The sequence below is a fragment of the Aulostomus chinensis genome, chromosome 13 (genome assembly GCF_037954235.1).
Source record: "Aulostomus chinensis isolate RoL2024-O1b breed Wild chromosome 13, RoL_Achi_v1.0, whole genome shotgun sequence".
Lineage (NCBI taxonomy): Eukaryota > Metazoa > Chordata > Actinopteri > Syngnathiformes > Aulostomidae > Aulostomus > Aulostomus chinensis.
The window spans coordinates 12,229,949-12,237,500 of record NC_141332.1 but is presented as its reverse complement, the minus strand read 5'-3'; the positions used below and the strand labels follow the sequence as shown (position 1 = coordinate 12,237,500).

The following is a 7,552-nucleotide window of genomic DNA, read 5'->3' as shown; positions in this document are numbered from 1 at the left end:
CTTCCTGTCACATCAGTTGAAGTGAATTATTCATGTGTGTGTGTATGCGTGCGTGCGTGTGTGTGTGTTTCTGTGTAGGTGCTGTTTGTGAAAGTGTTTGTGGTTGTCATGTTGGAGGCAGTGGAACACGCACACACACACACACACATATGCCTCCTTATATACAAAAAGCTGAGATACCGTGTTTGGCTTGTAGCAGGCAGCTTGGTGGACTCTGCCTCAGGCTACACAGTGTCTAGAAAACATGATAGTTACCAGAAGTACTTCTTATTTTGCTCTGTAATAATTATGGTGACTTGTGTTTTCATCATGTTATGACAGCATTCTGTGATTGTTACCATGAAATGTTAATTTCCTCTCATTTATGTTTGGTGCAGAAGAAGCTACAGAAAAAAAAACCCTGATATATTTTGCACTTCTTAACCTGATATGATCAGCTACAGTAGACCGATACTTATCCTCAGTAATTAGCTATTTAACCCAATATTAATTAGAAATATTGATTTGTGCATCACACTGCTTCCATGGGGACCGTTTCTGCTGTAGACCTGGAATGAGTCTATCCACTGAAAGCTCACATATCCCATGATACCACTAGAATTAAAACAACCCTCCACAGCCATCCTGCTAAACAATGGCGACTTAAGCACGTCGCACTGTTAAATTGTTTCTTGGTTTGGTTGGATCTTTTTCAGGTGTTTGCTGTCTAAAAGTTGTAACTGTAACTTGTAACTGGAGATCGATGAGTAAAGGTGTAGCCTAGCTGTCGCTACTTGGTTCATCCCTCACACACTACATTCTCTTGCACCCTGGTGCAGTATCCTGTATTCGTGTGTCACCTGATCTCTGCCTCAGAACAGCCCTGAACCTGCGTGGAACCTGAGTCATAGAGGGTCACGGCTCTACTCACACGGTCTGCAGTTACACAATATAACTGTTGTTCTATTTTCTAGGCTTGTCCCTCCCAGAACCGTCGCTGTATTTGAGATAAAAGTGGCAAAGCTGATGTAGTCGATGACACCGAGTAGTTAATAAACATCAGATAACAAGTGTGAAGGTGCATGTAAACGCCAAACCAGCCCTGACAGACATAAAGAAGGGCCAAGTAATGCTGAACTCCTCCACACAGCCTTTTTTCTGCTGAAGAGTTGAGGAAGGGACATACGAACGCTACGCTCACTGCATGAGACTGATAGAGCCGATGGAACTCAAACACATCACACGAATAGAAACAGCTGACAATAAAGCCCAAGACACCACCACGCTTGTTACTATCATCCTTCTGAGGGGAGGCAGGGATGAAGACAAGGCTCCATTCACCATTGAGAGACGGTTCGGTGGACAAGTCTGGCCAGGAGGACACCGTCCATTAGTTTGATGGCTCCACTGCCACCGGGGGGAGGATGACGGGAGAGGGAAGGGGGGAGCACTAGATTTGGTGCATGACGAGGTGTAGCAGCAGATGCTGGATGCTGCCTCTTAGGTCGGGCACAGCGGCGGGGGGATGGGGACTCTCAGCGTGATGTAGCTGATCCAGCAGCTGGAACACTGCTGCCCATCACCATCTTCGCTTATCACCACATGTTGACTGCTAATGCTGACAAGAAAAATGGGGGCTCAGGTCACACAGAGATGATAAACTGCAGGCCTGAGTTACACAAGAGCAGAGGAGTATCCTCGTGCACAGGCTCATGGGAAGAACCCAGCGGATCCACACCCTCAGTCCTGGAGACGTTTTAGAGTTCACCTTCAAGAGCTGAGTTTATGAATGAAGGTTCTAGGCTATCAAAGAAAAATAAAATATTTAGAATAGTCGCTGTGTTTTCTAGTTGGGTGGAAAGTTGTCCCTTAAAAAAAATATATTTAATGAATTGTTAGTGCTACTTTTTTGTTGAAATTTTAAAATTCACACATACCAGCAGACCAACAGCATTTCTCCTGGTATGCACGACAACTTGTTCCTGTTAACACGTTGAGGGCGGGACAGCATTATCAGTGATATTAGATCCATTTTGTTTGCACAAGTTCTTATCATCTGGGTTCATATGATCTCTCAGGACCTGTGGGGTCATGTTGTATTCACTTAACATGACTTGTGCATACGTGGGAGTTCTCATTGACTTCTCTCCTCTGTGTGTTGACACAGGTTTGGGAAACGTTTCCATTGTCCCTTACAAATGTGACTAAACCTCCATGAAAGGACAGGATCACGAGAATTGAGCTCCACGCCAAATCCTCCGGGGCAGACACGGCATGATAATCTGCAATGATGACACGACGGGACTAGTCATGGGAAGAGCCGATGTGGTTCCCTCCTCTCAGTGCCTTATGGAAGTCCAATCAATGCAACTCATTCACGATGATATTGCTTTCTGCTTGAAAACTCATACAAAACAGAAGAATGGTGCAGTGATCATATATATATACATACATATATATGTATGTATACATATATATGTGTGTCTATATATATATATATATATATATATATATATATATATATATATATATATATATATATATATATATAATCAACTGAATGAGAGAACTAAAGCCATCATTTGCAACCCTAAGCACATTTCGAAGTGCCACACTGAAGATGAATCTTATATATGACGAGCGTCTAATTGGTTTCTTGTATGATCAGATTACTCTTCATCCTTCTGCTGCCAGATTTTCACTGGTTCGATGTGTTCAAGTATGTTTCCTAGATCTCTTCAGTGCACTGTAAGACACTGGTTATTAGACATTAGCTTTTATACTGTCGTGAGTCACTCATAGTGACCTTGTCCTTGTTTCATAGACAAACTGATCTTATCAGAGGGAAATGCCATTTAGTCCAAAACAATGAGGAGTTTGTGGTTTGTATTCTTAAACTCTGGTGCTGCTGCCACTGTCTTCTGAAAGCTTGATGGGACTTAAGAAGATATGAGGATGATCTGGTTTGGCTTTCACGCCCCTGAGAACCAGGTCATAATTCGCACTTCCAATACTGCCAAGAGTGTGTTTTGTATGACCAAGAGTGTGTAAAGAAAACGTATCCATGCTTGATTATAAAATCTGTTTGTGATTTACAGTTTGAAAAACATGAACGGAGCAGTACGCTGCTGAGGTGTGACGTTTCAGACTTTCCCTGACGTCCAAGGGTCACTCAAGTCTTATGTACATGAAAGTAAAACCAAACAAAAAGGGTAATTCAATTATAGATGAACTGCAATCCAATTAATGGATAATAGTAATGGCTTTTAAACTGTAGTATTTTGGATTACCTTAGCATTTTCCTTGAACAATTTTAATTTGATTTCCGTTAATGAGCCTAGCAGTGTTTGGTGACTTCACATAGTAAATGAAAATATAAGAATATGGAACCTAGATTCTACCAGGGAGGGTCCTGAAGCTTAGCACATTTCCACATTGCTGTAATAAATTCTTTCAAAAAGACTGTGATTCCATAGGATTTAGGACGATAATTATCTAATCACCTAAAACTATGGGCAGATAGATTTTTATATATATATGAAAAAGAAACTGAAAATGTGAAGAAAAATACAACTACAACTTGAGAAAGATCTGTACATTTAGATAAAAGACAGTTATTTATATTACATGATGAAAGATTGGTTCCCTTTTGTTTGTTTGTTTGTTTTTGTTTTCTTTTTTCTTTTCTTAAAAAAGAAAACCAACAAAAAAAGAACCTGCATGTGAATCAGTGATGCCTGACGAGCTCAATTTCTCACAAACCGACCTTAGTTTGACATTAGAAGATTCCAAACCATGGTTATTCTTTTGTGAATCAGTTTCTTTTTTTTCTTTTCTTTTTTCGGTAACCCTCACCAACCTTCCGCTAAAAGAACTATCGCCAGGCATAGTAGTGGGTACAAAAGAGCAAGAGATGCATGCGTAATTTGCTGAACCTCATTAGTGAGGTGCTGTGCAGAGAATTTTAATACATTTTGTAAATAAAATGTACAGAAATGATCTTGTGTCTTTGTGTTGGTGTCATGATGCTCATGACGTGTCTACACGTCTAAAGGTGGAGTCGGCGCGATCGCTTCCTGACAAATGTGCAGGATGGGACGAGCGGCTCAACACGCGCTACTCCTCTTCGCCCGGGAGAAACGGTGCACCTTGAAAGCAGCGAAACATCGGATACTTCACATTGTCTGCTGAAGATGAAAGTATTTTTACGAGCTGTCACACGTTTGAAATTCAGTCCTTTGGAATCACACCTCTTCATAAAATGAGAGATTAAACCGCTGCCACAGTATCTTCTTTTGGCAATAAATAAGCAAAAACCACCGCTGGTACGAGGTTTGAGGGTGTTAATCAACCTGAAGTGACGGCGACCTCTCACCACATCGTGGAGGCGCAGCATCTGTTCCAATTACGTGCAAGTACAAAGTCTGGGAAGCTATTCATGTACAATAGTTTTATCGTTCAGAAAACTTTACTTTTACATTATTCACTGACAGCAGCTTCTTGAAATGTCACTGAAAATAACGTATAATGATTTGTCGGTACACTCATTGTCTTATCACCTTTAGGTACTTTTCTAAAGTGATTCTTCAATTGAATGTGTTGGGGTTTTTTTTTACATTTGAAGTGCTCACAAATACATGTTTACAAGTGTCTCGATGTATTTTCACCATAAAATCATTTTTTTCTTTGTGTGTCCAGAATGCAGAAAGCCAGCATATTTAGCTTGAAGCTAACAGCTTCTCATTGCCACCAACAACGCACAAACAACAAAACTGTACAAAACTCTCAAGCGCATTACCTGGTGTAGCCCACATCCTCGTTATCCAGCTGTAAACTCAGCTGTTGTGCTTATTTTTGTGTATTTGAAAAAAGCAAAAAAAACACTTAGGGGGTTTTAAGGCCGGGAGACCAGTGTCAGTGGAGTTGTGCAACAACCAGGAATCAAACTCCTGTCTCCTGCTGCAGAGTCTCGTGTTTGTTAGTTCTGACTTTCACGTGGATGCGGATTTCTCGTGTGTATCACAGTGTGATATTGTTGATGCGGGTCTTTAGTAAACCCGCCATTAGAGAAAGAATCCTTCCAGATGGTCTTAGCCACTTGTTGTCTTTTCTGTCATCCATACCTGTGCTGAGCTTCTCCTCCGCTTAGATTTAGCTCCAGCACGTATTTAAATACTGTCACACATGCTACAAAAACATACGCCACTTGGATAAATATTGTGTTCCACCATTGAGGCGTAAGTCGGCCCTCGGCAGAGGATCTTTCTCCTCTGCTCAGTGTTGTGTTCATGAATTGGTGTGAAAGCGAGCGGTGTGTGTGTGTGTGTATTTGTCTGGCTGCTGAGTTCAAATATCAACAATCTTTCAGCAGAATCGCTGACTTCGCCTTTAATAAAACACTGTGGATGGACTCGTGACCTGCAGGGATCACTGGAACACATCTCCTCTGCAGGTTAAACACTCCAGGGTGGTGTAGATGTGGTATCACTAGGATGACCATCCCCCCCTGCAGACAAGCACACAAAGAGAAGAGTTTCTCTCGTAATGGTCCAATATTGAGCCGTTAGTCAGGGGAACTGTGTGTGCATGTTTTGGATCAATAGTAAGCACCATCTGCTTTACTCTGGCTCTCTTGCCTCGCATCCTCTGATTGAGGGCTCCATTGACAGTTTCATCTGGCATGTGATCTTTCTCCCTCTTTCTTTATAAGATGCTTTGTGACACAATCAATAATGTATTGTTATATCCACCAACTGCTTACAAAGCATACTGCACACACATGCTGCACAGCTTATACTGGGTTTACGCACTCATGAGGAATCTGGGAAAAGTCATGGAATTTGGAGAGTCATTTTCAGAGCCTGAGAGGGTTTGGATGTGGATGTTGTTCCAGTCAGATCGGCTTGGAAAATACTGTTTTATTTTTTGTTCTCTTTTTTTTTCTTAATAAAATCACATGCTTGTCATTAATTGTAGTTAAATATTTGGATTTTTTGTTGTTGTACATGATTTATGTAGATATTTTTGTGGAAAAGTCATGGTATTGGTTAAAAAAAAAAGAAAAAAAAAAAAGAATATGAACCCTGCTTCTTATTCCAGCACAAGTTTCCTGCAATGAAAACTATTTTCATCAGGATATACTTGCAGAAAGAGGGACAGTTAATCCTCTAAAGCCCACTCATTCCCACACTGGTAATTCTCACATATACAGCGAATCAACCCGGCGTTCAACAGATTGCCCAGACGGTCCGTGTCATTCTACCAGTCTCTGCTTCTGCATTGTGGTAAAAAATGAATTCCTGCTTCCAGAGTTCCAGCCCGCCACAGCTCAAACAACAAATCCAACAAACATGGCAAAACACCAGTGGTTTTTTTTTTTCTTCTTCTTGGAGGCAGACACTATGATTCAGAATTTATTCACTGCACCAGTCCTGTGGAACTGGCTCAGGCTGTAGAAACGCTACTGTGCAATCCAAACAACATACTTTTCACAATGCATGAAGTGATATTGCTTTTTTTGTTCTTTTGCCTCAGTGCTTCTTTTTTTTTTTTTTTTTTTTGTCTTCAAGCCTGGACTGCTTCAGAATAGGAACAAGATGGTGGTGGTTGTATGCGGGGAGGCGACTCAGCGCTGTAGTACGTGACGCTCGCGACACTATTTTGTAGAATTAGTTAACTCACCTATCAAAAAAAAGAGAGCAGGCAGTTTTTATCCTGCGTGAACAGGAAGGGGGAAAAAAAAAGAGGCAACAAGCAATTAGGATGAGGCCCTTTCATTCAGGGAGTGACACTGTGGAGAGGAGTGATAATCTAATCGCAGGAACAGGAGCACACATTTGCTTCCACCAGAGGACAACTAATCATCCCCCGCTGAGTCGGTGTCGTCCTACACTTCTTGCATGTGCGTAACGATGCTGCCTTCTCGTGCTAGCTGTCTCTTCAAGCCCGTGGCTGTGGAAGCTAATCTGATCTAACGCGAGCTCTGCCACTGAGGGGAAGATGGTTATATATGTGTATGCGTGCGTGTGCGCGAAAGAAGAAAAGAACAAGCATGAGAAAACTTAAAAGGCTGAAAGAGGACGTGTCATGGGGAAGATACTTTGATTACCAGCACAAGAAAAGCTTTCTGGTTCACTAGTTCCTCCACTTTGCAGCGTACTGCAGTCTTTCACTCCTTATCTCTCTTTTTCTCTTTCTTTCTCTCTCTCTCTCTCTCTCTCTCTCTCTCTCCTAGGACAAAATGAATAAATCAGATTCCAGCTCACTTGTTCCATTTCCCTCTTTTCTTCACTTTAACTCTTCAGCCAGTGTCAAGTGCACCTTAGGAAGACAGCCTGGGCAAATCAAACCGGCATTTGACAGCTTAGTCACGGTGACATTGAGCAGCTTATCAAACATTAAAGGAAATGCTCACCACTGCTCCATAAAAGCATTCTTACGCACGTAGATTTCTTAAATTTGCTGCTTTGTCCTCTGCTCTTTTTCCTCTCTTTTCTTTTTTGCTTTCTTGAATGTTTTCAGCTCTTGAAAGCACATTCATACGACTACAAAGACACGAAAGATGCAGAGAGAA

At 41.5% G+C, this 7,552-nt stretch overlaps 1 protein-coding gene across 2 annotated transcripts in view; it reads left to right on the top strand.

Annotated features, from left to right (window-relative positions):
* Positions 1-4,196, top strand: part of LOC147250894 (glutamate receptor 3) — a 92,427-nt gene extending 88,231 nt beyond the window's left edge. Inside the window, exon 16 of one of the 2 annotated variants that reach the window (XM_086221357.1) lies at positions 2,147-4,196. The gene's annotated coding sequence lies outside the window, so the exon portion shown is untranslated. The remainder of the gene's footprint in view (positions 1-2,146) is intronic. The other variant, XM_086221356.1, reaches the window with a different exon arrangement.
* Positions 4,197-7,552: the final 3,356 nt, after the last annotated feature.